Below are 13535 nucleotides of genomic sequence, written 5' to 3' on the forward strand. Positions count from 1 at the left end.
TGCTGGAATACTGCCACCCAGAGACCCCGACAGTCCTTTCAGGTTAGGCTGTTGTATCCGTTGTTCAAGACTCTTATACATTGGTGAGACCAAACGTAGACTGGGCAATTGTTTCACTGAACACCTTCACTCAGTCCGCCCGAACCTACCTGATCTCCCGGTAGCTGGACACTTTAATTCTCCTTCTCATTCCCACACTGACCTTTCCGTCTTAGGTCTCCTCCATTGTCAGAGTGAGGCTAAATGCAAATTGGAGGAACAGCATCTCATATTTCACTTTGGGCAGCTTACAGCCCAGTGGTATGAATATTGATTTCGCTAACTTCAAGTAACCCATGCATTCCCTCTCTCTGTATCCCTCCCCTACCCAAGTCGCACCAGCTTCTCATTTTCTCCCAGCAAACAGTTAACAATGGCCTGTTTTCCTTTATCATCATTACTTTTTTGCATATCTTTCACTCATTATTCTTTATCTCGCTACATCATCGTCTATATCTCCCATTTGCCCTTTTCCCTAACCTGAATAAAAGTCTTGACCTGAAACCACTCATTTCTTCTCTCCAGAGATGCTGCCTGTCCAGCTGAGTTACTCCAGCTTTTTGTGTCTATCATGGGTACCTTATGGCTGACTCTGCCGGCAGCTCTCCATTACTGATTGCTTTGCTGTGGCCATGGCTGGCCATGTAGATAGACACAGAAATCTGGAATATCTCAGTGGGTCAGGCAGCATCTCTGGAAAAAAGGAATAGAGGGCCATGGACAGGAGTGAAGGGCCTGTCCATCCACAACGAGCCACTCCAGACATGCCACGTCCTACCTGGACCGCCCCGATCAATGATGTGTTTGTCAGCTCAGATTCTCGAGGGCTGCTGTCACTGAGACTTGCTAAATGCAGCAGGAAGGTTCCGGACGTCTCTCCCTAGAGATCCAGGCTAGCTCAACTTTCCACTTCCTTGCAGCCACCACAAACCTCTGCAGTGGGGGTTGCAGTTGTTGCACCCAGGCACCGTGTTCTGTTTTCTGATTTCAGTGAAGACGAGGAAAGCTCCCTGGGGAAGTTCCAGCTGAAAAGAAATAACATCCTCCTCCTTCAGAACCAATGACGGTGGCATGGACAGTCCATAGCCATGCATTCCCTGCTGGAGAGTGGTGCAATGAAGGAACCTTCTGGATCTTTGTTCCTGATCCAAAGTAGCCTTTTCCCACAGTGGTGCAATGAAGGAACCTTCTGGATCCTTGTTCCTGATCCAAAGTACCCTTTTCCCACATGGCAGCCCTTAACATCAGCTGTATTCGCCTGGAATCAACAGGGTGAGCACAGAAATCTTTCACGTCCTTCTCTGTGTCCTCCACACCGATAAAGTCCCATCAATAAATGCATTTGTCATTCATTTACTACAATGACCAACAGCAACTGTTTTCAAAAGTGTGAAGCTTCCTCTGGCTAAGCTTATCAGACCATGTTATTTATTTGTGTAACACTCAAATGAGTGGGAATTGTGATGTCTGGAGGAGACAGCCAGAACCCGGTGATGCCAGGCTCTTCCTATGGGGTCCTTACTGTGTATCTTGGCAGCACTGGCAGACCTCCTCTCACTGAGGAGAATGTCAGGTCTCTTGCACTAATTCCACAATGTCTTTCTCTCACTCCCCATAGCCCCCCCCCCCCCCCCCCCCAGGGCCTTCTTAACGCATGGGCCTGATGGGCACTTGCCCGGGGCCCCACAAGCATAGGGGCCCCATGCTGATCTGTGTATGTTAAGTGACTTGCAATAAATAAATACTACTTTAAAAATGTAGGTTCAATAAGTGCTTTTTTCGCAACATTTTCGGTCCCTAAGTGCTTCTCACAGCGATCTGTTTCGCAACAATTAGCTCCCTAAGTGCTTTGCTTTTCCATCCCTAAGTGCTTCTCACAGCGATCTGTAAGTGCTTTTCGCAACAATGTAGCACCCTAAGTCCATCGCTAAGTGCTTTTCGGTAAGTGCTTTTCGCCGGCACGACAGGGGGGGGGCTGGTAGGGAAAGGGGGGTGGGGGAGGGTAACGGTAGGGGCCCCATAATGCTGTAAAAACGGCCATGCCCCCCCCCCCCCCCCGCACACACTCTCTCTCTCTCCCTCTCCCCCTCCCTCTGAGCACTGACTCTCTTTCCTGATTAGTGTGCAGACATTGTCACAAGTTGAATGTGTAGTCCCATCAGGAACTGCATCGTTCCCATTTAAAGCACATCTTTCTGGATGCAAACAACCCTGATGCTGTTCCTTTGGCCATTATGTGTCACAGAAGGTCTAATGGGAGGGCTGTTTGTTTAATAGATTCTACTGGTCGCTTTGGAAACTCTGCAATAAAAGGATTTATTAGCTGCTTATTGATCGTTTGAAACCCTTTGTCAAGTCATTTGGCCCAATATATACCATTGAATTAATATCCCTATGCTGGCAGCTCCCATTAATTGGTTGTAACAAAAATACTGAATTAAATTTATGGTTGTAATTATACTGTCAATGCACATCAGAGGACTTATGAATTCAGTAACAGTGATCAATTATACTGAAGATACTTTATTCTACATTATGCAGAAGCAGACTACCGAGCAAATGTATTCTGCTTCACCCAGCAGCATCTGGGTCAGGCCGCATCTATGGAGTTTTAGTTTAGTTTCTTGTCACGTGTACCGAGGTATGGTGAAGAGCTTTTTTGTTGCGCGCTATCCAGTCAGCGGAAAGACTATATGTGATTACAATCAAGCCGCCCACAGTTCTGGGAGAGAAATGAACAGACGACGTTTCGAGTCAGCACCCACTGTGAGAACAGTGACTTATGTAGGAAATACTTGTGCAAGAGACACGAGATTGCAGATGCTGGTATCCCCGACGCCCACCCCGGCCACTGTCTGTTTGTTCATCTGCCCTCTGGTCGACGTTTCAGGTCGATCAAATCCCGAACAAACAGACTTAAGAACAGTTTTTACCCCAGGGCCATACGAGAACTGAACACTACCTTCTGCACTAGGCAACACTGTTAAAAAATCTTTTGTACTTAATATAATTGTATTTATTTGTTTTTGCATTATTGCATATATGTTTTTATGCACCGTCAGGATTGGCTATTTTTTAATTTTGTTGTACTCGTTGCAATGACAATAAATGAATATTATTATTATTATTAATGAGCAAAACACAAAGTGCTGAAAGAACTCAACAGGTCAGGAAACCTCTAAGGAGGGTGCGAATATGTGACGTCTCGCATTGGGATGCTTTTTGACTTCCACTACATTATTCAGATCCATTTGTTGCACCCAGAATATAATGTGGTGTTCCTACTGTTGATTTGCCATCAGTTCTGCCTCAGTGTACCTTCAAATGATTGATTGGATGGACAGAGTTGGAGTCTCATCAGAGATTTCTCATTCTGTAGGAAAATAACTGCAGATGGTGGTACAAATCAAAGGCATCACAAAATGCTTTGTCACCCATTCCTTCTCTCCTGAGATGCTGCCTGACACGCTGAGTTACTCCAGCATTTTGTGATTCCAGAGATTTCTCATTGCTGAATGATTGTGGATTTCATTTCTCGAAGTTGTGGCAATACATCCCCTTTAAGGTCCGCTCCTCCTGGCCACAGGCAAATGACCCACAGCCAAGTCCAATTAAAGCAATTGGACCAATTAACCCGATCCTACAGACCCACCCCATAGAAACACTGGAGTCCAGGGGGCAAGAAAGAGAGGAAGCTGTGAGGACGATGCTACACCCTCTTGTCTGTCTCCAAAAATAAAGCCCATTGGGTGAGTTCACTGTACTGCGTGCCAGTGTATTCATTATTGATCTGGCGTCATGACTGATGTTGTAAAATTTTATTTGTTCATGAATTATGTTAAATGCCAGTTGATTATTATAGTCATACAGCATGGAAACAGGCCCTTCAGCCCAACTTGCCCGCACTGACCAACATGTCCCAGCTACACTAGTCCCACCTGCCCACTTTTGCCCCCTATCCCTCAGAACCCATCCTATCCATGTACCTGTCTAACTCTTTCTTAAACGTTGCAATAGTCCCTGCCTCCAATACCTCCTCTGGCAACTTGTTCCATACACCGACCACCCTTTGGGTGAAAAAGTTACCCATCAGATTCCTATCAAATCTTTCCCCCTTCACATTAAACCTATGTCCTCTGGTTCTTGATTTCCCCTACTCTGGGCAAGAGATTCTGTGTGTATACCTGATCTATTCCACTCGTGATTTTATACACCTTTATATGATCACCCCTCATCTTCCTGTGCTCCAAGATGCCACACATCAGGGAATACAGAGGTTCTGCAGCAAGTTGTTGAGTTCTTGGGTCAGAGAACCGTTTGCTGAAACGTCATATTCAGTGCAGGTGCACTGACAGCACAGTGCAAGGGGTCTTCGTGTATTCTGCCAGTGGGTTAATGGTGAATTGTGCTGATATCATGGATTTAATGTGGAGAGGAACACTTGGTTTGTACTGGAAAATACATTTTTAAATGTGACAATTGCCTCTCTATTAGCATTCCTTATATCAAATGTGGATAATATCTACCTCTGCCTAGAGACGAGACTCAGGATGCTGAGCACGGAGATCCCCCTGGTATGTCCCACTGGATGGTGAACTACAGAAATTGTACATGGGTGAAACAAGAGGAACAAACAAGTACCAGGATCATAATGGATCATACCACAGTCCTAAAATCAGATTTCTACTCCCCACCACCCCAACCCTTCCTCTTATGCTCAGCATCCATTACCTCAAGGCCTGCCAGCCCCTCTCCCTTTGGCACCGGCTGTGATCTTTAATGCAGAAACCTTCATCTGCTGTGAAACTCCACGAGACCCATGCAGGACATGAAACCTCATTTTAGGAGAACCCTGGCATTATCCATTATAATCCTGGTACTTGTGTGCCTCTTATTTTACCCTTGTTTAACTACTGTAGTTCGCCATCCTCGGGATGAGTCCTGGAAACATTCTCAGTGAGAACATTGGTTCTATTGTCCGTAGACCTGTAAACTGAACAATCATAAACAGCTCCTGTTCATGACATGATCTGTGAACACTGGAGGTCTATTGGGATCTGTGCTGGAACCTCTGTTATTTGTGATATATATGTAAATGACGACATAAACATAGACAGGTTGGTTAGTAGGTTTGCAACTGACACCAAGATTGCTGGGTCGTGGACTGTGAGGAGAGTTGATAAAGTATACAACAGGATATAAAGCTGTCTCAGAAATGGATGGGGAAATGCCAAATGGAGTATAATCCAAGTGTGAGGTGTTGCACTTTGAAAGGTCAAATGTAAGGGATAATTTACAATTAATGGCAAGACCCAAGTCCATAACCCCCTGGAAGTGGCAATACAACTAGATAAGAGTGGTAATGAAGGGATGTGGTATGCTTGCCTTCATTCATTGGGGCACCAAAGAGTCAGGAAATCGTGATGCAGCTTTATAGGGCTTTGGTTAGGTTGGATTTGGAGTATTGCAGGCAATTCTGGTCACCCCATTACAGATAGGATGTGGAGGCTTTGGAAAGGGTTCAGAGGAGATTTATTAGAATTATGCCTGGATTAGGGAGTATTAACTACAGGGAGAGGTAGGACAAACTGGATTGTTTTCTCTGGAACATTAGAGTGTGAGGGGAGACCTGACAGAAGTATATAGAATTATGAGAGGCACAGTCAGGATGGAGATATCAAATACAAGGCATAGCTTTCAGGTGAGGGGGGAAATTCACAGGAGATGTGCGGGGCAAGTTTTATTTACACAGAGAGTGGTGAATGAGTTACCAGGGGTAGAGGTGGAGGCAAATACAACAGTGACATTTAATAGGCTTTTGTATAGGCATGTGGCTATGGAGGGATATGGATTATATGCAGGCAGGTAAGAGTTGGTCGGCGCCATGTCAGGCACAGACATTGGGGGCCGAAGGAACCGTTCCTATCTTCTGTGTCCTATGTATTTCACATGTCCCTATAGTAACAACATTGCAAAAACTGATGCTACCAGTACTTTATTTATCAGAGACGTGTAGATAGGGTGAATGACTGCAGGCGCTCCAGGAGTAGTCTAAATAAATGAACAATCTTGGACCCCTTGCCCCAGAGTTCATAACCCACCCAGTGTGGGCAGCCTTGGCCATTACAACACCTCCAGTGTGCTAAAGAGGTCACAGCAGAGGCAACAATTGATAAGAGTATCTCGGCTGCGTAGTGCTGCAACTGGACTTTGGAAGATTTGAGCTGCCTGCAGTCAGCTTTGAAGCTACCTAGGCAGGTTTGCAGCTGAGTGTATGTTTAAAATGAGAGAAAAGCAGTGGAATAGCATTATTTGCCCAACAATTATACAGGATGTTCTGATTCAATTTATGTCAGGGCAAAGAGAAATTGAAGCCTAATGCAGCAAAAGAACCTATATATCGGTGAGACCAAGTGCAGGCTCGGCGATCGTTTCGCTGGACACCTCCACTCAGTCCGCCTAAACCTACCTGATCTCCCAGCTGCTAAACATTTTAACTCCCCCTCCCATTCCCACTGACCTTTCTGTCATGGGCCTCCTCCATTGTCAGAGTGAGGCCCAGCACAAATTAGAAGAAAAGCACCTCATATTTTGCTTCGGTAGTTTACACCCTAGCGGTATGAACGTTGACTTCTCTAACTTCAAATAACCCTTGCTTTCCCTCTCTCCATTCCTCCCCTTTCCCAGTTCTCCAACCAGTCTGACTGTCCCTGATTACATTTTATCTCAGTTTGCTTTGTTGTTACCTTCTAGCTACCAATGATCTATTCTACATTTTCCTTGATCTCCACCCTCCTTGATGTCTCATTTTCATACCTTACACTTCCTTATTTCTGTATTTCCCCTTCCTCTGACTGTCAATCAGAAGAAGGGTCTTGACCCGAAACGTTACCCATTCTCTCCAGAGATGCTGTCTGTCCCGTTGAGTTACTCCAGCATTTTGTGTCTATCTTCGGAAAAGAACAAATATGCTCACGTGCAATACCCCTCAAAGCGGCATCACAATCTTCTCTGTGTAAACTTGAAACTGGATCCTGTGAAGCTCCAAAATCAGGTGCTATTTTTCCCTTTCTCTAGTCTAATATATCTTTGGTACAGATGTGCTGACATTACGGGCAGTAGCATGTAAGAAATGTAAGCAGTGAAAATGGAACAAAAGTATAAATGGGACATAAATATTGGAAACGGGATTTTGTCCCAAAACATCGACCGTTCCATTCCACCCAGATGCTGCTCAACCCGCTGAGTTTCTCCAGCAGATTGTTCGTTGCTGTGCAAAAATGTAATCCTTAGTTTTCCACCAATGTAAAAGCAAGGAAAGAATGCTGAATGTATGCATGAGGCCGTAGTTAAAATAGTGTGTTATATTAACTATGAAGGTTATAGAAACATTGAAAATAGGTGCAGGAGTAGGCCATTCGGCCCTTCGAGCCTGCACCGCCATTCAATATGATCATGGCTGATCATCCAGCTCAGTAACCTGTACTTGCCTTCTCTCCATACCCCCTGATCCCTTTAGCCACAAGGGCCACATCTAACTCCCTCTTAAATATAGCCAATGAACTGGCCTCAACTACCTTCTGTGGCAGAGAATTCCACAGACTCACCACTCTCTGTGTGAAAAAATGTTTTCTCATCTCGGTCCTAAAAGACTTCCCCCTTATCCTTAAGCTGTGACCCCTGGTTCTGGACTCCCCCAACATCGGGAACAATCTTCCCGCATCTAGCCTCTCCAACCCCTTTATAATTTTATGTTTCTATAAGTTATAAATCAGTGAAGAGGCTTAGCAGATGAATGCAAGGAAGAGCATGCATGAGTGAGGCAAGTTGGACTGTTCCTTCATCAGGAGTGTCGGTGTTTGTTCGACAGAACAATTATGGATTTGTGACACAGAGCAGACTAAAGGTGTGTTGCTGAATTAATGTTCTCATGAATTTATACAGTTTGTTTTTCTTGAGGACAACTACCATTTGTTCATCAGCACAATGAAGATCCAAGTTTCATAGTTTCTGTTTCTGCATGTACCTGGCGGCTCACCAGAAAACAACAGCAAGATAATTGCACTCAAAACAGTGGCTGGAGAATCTACACCTGAGGGAGGTAAAGAGAGAGGCACGTACACACGGACATGTGGAAGATTTAACGCTGAAGGTGAGATTTTTATTCAAAATGCCCTTGAAATAGTTCAGCACAACCTGTCAGAATATTGAAACTAATGATTTAAATCTTTAAAGCAAACATGGACTGTGGAAGCAATATCTAACATTGTATAATACACTGGCGTGTGAACATTGAGAAAATGTTTCTTGCATGTAGCCAACTCATTCAGCTGTGGAGAACTTTGTCACTATTCTGCACCTGAAACATTCCTACCAACACAGTGCAATTTGGTTGCAATACCTATTATGGCCTGCAATAAGTTGGCATGACTTCAACAGTACCTCTTCAGTAGGAGATTTAAGGCAAGGGCAGTAGACGTTTGAAAACATTACAGGATTCATGCTCCCCTGTTAAATGCTCCTGTGGCTTGGTGAAACTCCTGGAGCTCCTAGCTAAAAGCTCCGCGCAAGTAATGTTGCAGCCCAGCTCCGCTTCACCAAATAATGTTGCAGCCCAGCATCCAATTCCATAAATCCACATGGGAATGCGGAATAAATACAGATTATGCCACTAACCCCTTCATCCTATGCATATTGAAAGCAATAAAAAACAGGCAGCTCTTTGAAAGAAGAATATCACAATGGACGGCTTTATGACCTGTTAGATATTCCAAACATCTCCAGTCTAGAAGGAGCAAAGTACAATGATTTAATTGCTATAATCATCTTCCAATATATTGGTAATCCAATTTCCCAGCTGAGGTGAGATAGGAAAATTGATCCTAATCACCAAAGCTGATTTAGCCTCCTGCTGAGACAGCACCTCCATCCTCATTCAAAGGGCTGTCCTGCTTTGGATGTCCTTAGCCCATTTTCCAAGTCAAGACGCTTTGCAGAGGAGCACCTATTATGGACCTGTATCTGCAGGAAAATAGGTTGAACAAATCTGTAAGCTCTTTCAGCACCAGCCATAGATTTCATTAGACTCCTCCAATTCAAATGAATTGCAGCAAACAGCAGGCATTTGCGGAATCCCAGCCAGTAGAGGTTGATCAGAAACTAGTTTAGTTTTGCGAAAATCAGCGAGGGTGTTTGAGAAGACATCAGTAGAAGCATGTGGCTTCAAAATCACAACCAGGCCAAAACTTTATGCCATGATATGCCTGCTTTACATACTATGGCAAGCATTGGGGAGTGCCACAGTACGAGAAGTCTTCAATAGGATATCTGGCATAAATTAACCCATTCATTTGATTGCTCTTGGAATATAATTTCAGCACCCAAACAGAAACTTGCAGCAAACCACCAGCGATGCCCATGTATTGTTGAATCTTCTATCAGATCTCACGGCTAAGAAATCAGACACATCACCATGGAGTAACATTAATTCCAAAGCAATCTGAATTACCCAGTACTAAGATAAACAGTGGGTAGCAGACAAACTTGGCCTTGCGTCTGCAATAAGGCTGACATTGGAACCTCAACAAATGGGGGGTTATGGGAACGGGGTCTTCACTGGTGCCTCACCAAAGCTCGTAATCTGATACTTTTATGCACAATGCTTTGGACTTTGCTAAAGGATCGACCATTCGTGAAATGCCACAATTAAAAATACTCAAAAAATTATCTAGATTTTATACTTCAAATAATTTAAGATTTTGTCATTCTAATTAAGTATATGCAAGGTTCTTGTAAAATCAAAGGAAATCAATCTTTCTTTCATAGTCAAATTTCTTTTTGAGGTCTCTGCATCATTAAATAGAATAGTGGGTTGCCTCAGCCAGTTGTGTCTAAAACCTTAATATATCAGTCACGTTTTAAAGTTCTACAATGTGAAAAAGGCATTTTAACAACATGCATTTTGTTTGTGGGGCTGAGTTTTGGCAATCTTCCATTCAATAAACAGAAAATGAGAGTGCAGCAACTGGAGTGTTAAGAAGCTAAAGATTTTCAATGGTTGTAAAGAATGTGTCAAAATTATACTGGAGAAAACTTTTCACAATGGAGGAACATTTCTGAATAGGATTTGGCAGCTAGAAGCACTAACATAGCAACTGGACTTGCAGCTTAAGCATAAGCAATCAAAATGCCTCAAGGTGACAGCTGTGAAATGGAGGGAAATTAAAATTATCAACAAAAGACAGCACTCGTTTCCCAGTTATAAGTACAGTGTACTAAAATAGTCTCTTGACGGTATTTTTTTTAAAGAAACTTAAATATTTCTCGTCTTTTACCTGGTATATTTTGAGCAGAATTTACAAAATAATCAAAGCTGGGAACTCAAAATGTCATCCCTCCCAGTAACTATTATTCACAATTTAGTTTTTATTAACAATGCTCCTACCACCTAATCCAATCTGTGTTCCACCAAAAGTGCAGGGGGAAATTAATTTTATATGAAAGATACTGCATGGAAATGGGCCCTTCACCCACAGAGTACATGCTGACCATCGATCACCCGTTCACACTGTTTCAACGTTATCCCACTTTCGCATCTGCTCCCAACATCTGGGCAATTTAGAGACCAATTAATCTGCAACACATACATTTTTGGGATGTAGGAGGAAACCGGGGCAGCCAGAGGAAATCCACGTGGTCACGTGCAAACTTCACACAGAGAGCACTCAAGGACTGAATTAAACCAGTCTCTGTGCTGCAAGGCAACAGCTCTACCAGCTGTGCCACTGTACTGTCCAAGAATTCCAATTCTCAATATAGAAATTCATTATTCTTGTCCTTATAAAATTTTAAAATTCAAAGCCAAAATGGAAGCATTGAATGTTGATCCAAAATCTTTACTTCAGCTTTTTTTTAATTGAAATTTAAAGAAATTGTACATAATCATTTCCAGAAAGCCTAATTGTAGAGACAGGATCTGCTATGCAATTTTTCTAATAGTGATTTCTTCAGCAAATGTTACACTTTATTGCACCTTAGAAACCAAATGAACATTTTAAATTTAGTGACTTCGTTTATTTACAACTATTTTTATGAAACCAAGTAATGGTCTACTCAATAATGAAACTTTTGAATCATAATTATTGACTCTTATAAACCACACTGATTGGATTATTCAAGGGTAGGGAATACTTAATTAAATGTGAATGTTGTCTTTATGGGAATTCTGTTTAAGGCTCTAATGATAATTCCTTGGCCACTGAGGAACTTTCAGGTAGGAGAAAACAAAAATGTGTTCAACAGTGCCATCTAATGATAGCATATCGGCTTCTCAATTGAGTTGATGCTGTGTGGAAAATCAAGAATTTTAACACGTACTAAACCAAGTGGACCCGTTGGGCCCAAACCTCTCCTGCATTGGTACAGCACCCTCTCCCCTCCACTCCCCCCTCCCCTTCCCCTCCCCCACACTCCATCCCCTCAACCCCCCCTTATCCTCCCTCCTCCCCCCTCCCTCCCAAGGAGTTAGATTTAAACCTTAAAATGTGAATAACTTCAAAAATATAACATGGATTTCAATGAAACTTCTTCCATTAGCACCAAAGGGACGACGGTGAGTAAGTTGGGCCTAAAATTGTCGCGCTATCAAATACCACCGTTTTGGCTGTAGTTCAGGAACAAACAAACGAGTTTTAGTATATAGATGTTGTTACATTCCACACCTACTCGTTTGTCAATTGATTTCCTTGGATATTTCTTTATGCATTGTCCGTGGGCAATTAATGACAGAATGGTGTTCGAAAGACATGCAAGCAATAATAGTGTAACTCTAGAAAATCTTATTCAACCACACTGCAGGATGACCCCAGGTTACCTCCTGGTCATGGTCCTGAGATCCTTTTGTAACCAGAGCAAGTGGGAAATGCAGCCACAAACCGACTTCCCACACAGATAGACAATAGGTGCAGGAGGAAGCCATTCGGCCCTTCGAGCCAGCACCGCCATTCAATGTGATCATGGCTGATCATTCTCAATCAGTACCCCGTTCCTGCCTTCTCCCCATACCCCCTGACTCTGTTATCCTTAAGAGCTCTATCCAGCTCTCTCTTGAATGCATTCAGAGAATTGGCCTCCACTGCCTTCTGAGGCAGAGAATTCCACAGATTCACAACTCTCTGACTGAAAAAGTTTTTCCTCATCTCAGTTCTAAATGACCTACCCCTTATTCTTAAACTGTGGCCCCTTGTTCTGGACTCCCCCAACATTGGGAACATGTTTCCTGCCTCTAACGTGTCCAACCCCTTAATAATCATACGTTTCGATAAGATCTCCTCTCATCCTTCTAAATTCCAGTGTATACAAGCCTAGTCGCTCCAGTCTTTCAACATATGATAGTCCCGCCATTCCGGGAATTAACCTAGTAAACCTACGCTGCACGCCCTTAATAGCAAGAATATCCATCCTCAAATTTGGAGACCAAAACTGCACACAGTACTCCAGGTGCGGTCTCACCAGGGCCCTGTACAATTGCAGAAGGACCGATGTCTGCAGTCTCCCAAACACTCAGCCGTATGAACAGGATGCACATAAGCTGGGAGTTCATGCGTTGGGGAAGATCTCCAGCCTGTCAGGTCTCTAATGCCCCCATGCATTTTAAGAAAAATATTTTTCCAGAGTGGGCCATCAGTAAGTTGTGGGATAGCCATGGAAAGAAGCCACATGGTAGGCTGCAGTTTGGGTGGTTTGTTCCTCCCCCCACACTCCTCAAAGAAATTGCATTTGAATTGTATTGATGTTTATCACCATCCGAGAATCCAGAACAAAGCAAGTGCACCAGTAAATGAAAAGCAATAAACTACTGATGTTGGAATTCTGAAAAGAAAATGGACAATAGTGAAGACACTCAGCAGGTCACGTATATCTGTAGATGGAGCAACAAAGTTCATGTTTCAGATCAGTAACCCTTCATCAGAACACCAGGTCCAACAGTACATAGCGGCCAGGTATCTGCTTAATTTAGTACTGATAATTCGCAGGAAGATGATTCCAGCATTTATTATCCATCCTTGCAGATTAACTACTAGGAATTTGACCCAGTGACCACAAATTAATGATGGCCTTGCATGGCATGACAGAAACTCGGAGGTTGTGGTGCTACTGTCTACTGTCTTTGTGTCTACTGTCTGTCTTTCTGTTTAAGATGTTGTTAGTGTTGGATATATTGTGGAAGAATCTGCAGATTTGTACCATGTTTCGACCACGGCACTGCTGATGGTGGGAGTGAATGTTGAGGATGGCAGTTTGGGTTCCATTGAAGCAAGCTGTGTTGGTTGGATACCATGGAACTTTTAGAGTTGCTGGAACCACTCATCTAGGCAAGAGGGAATTGTCATCATATTGCCTCCTCCTTTGCATCTTTAAATTGTGAACTTTCAACAGCTATTGCCCAAACTGCTTGGTCCCTCCCTTCCCTCCCTCTTCCCAGATCTCCCTCTATC

Source organism: Rhinoraja longicauda, chromosome 23, assembly GCF_053455715.1.
Source record: "Rhinoraja longicauda isolate Sanriku21f chromosome 23, sRhiLon1.1, whole genome shotgun sequence".
Lineage (NCBI taxonomy): Eukaryota > Metazoa > Chordata > Chondrichthyes > Rajiformes > Arhynchobatidae > Rhinoraja > Rhinoraja longicauda.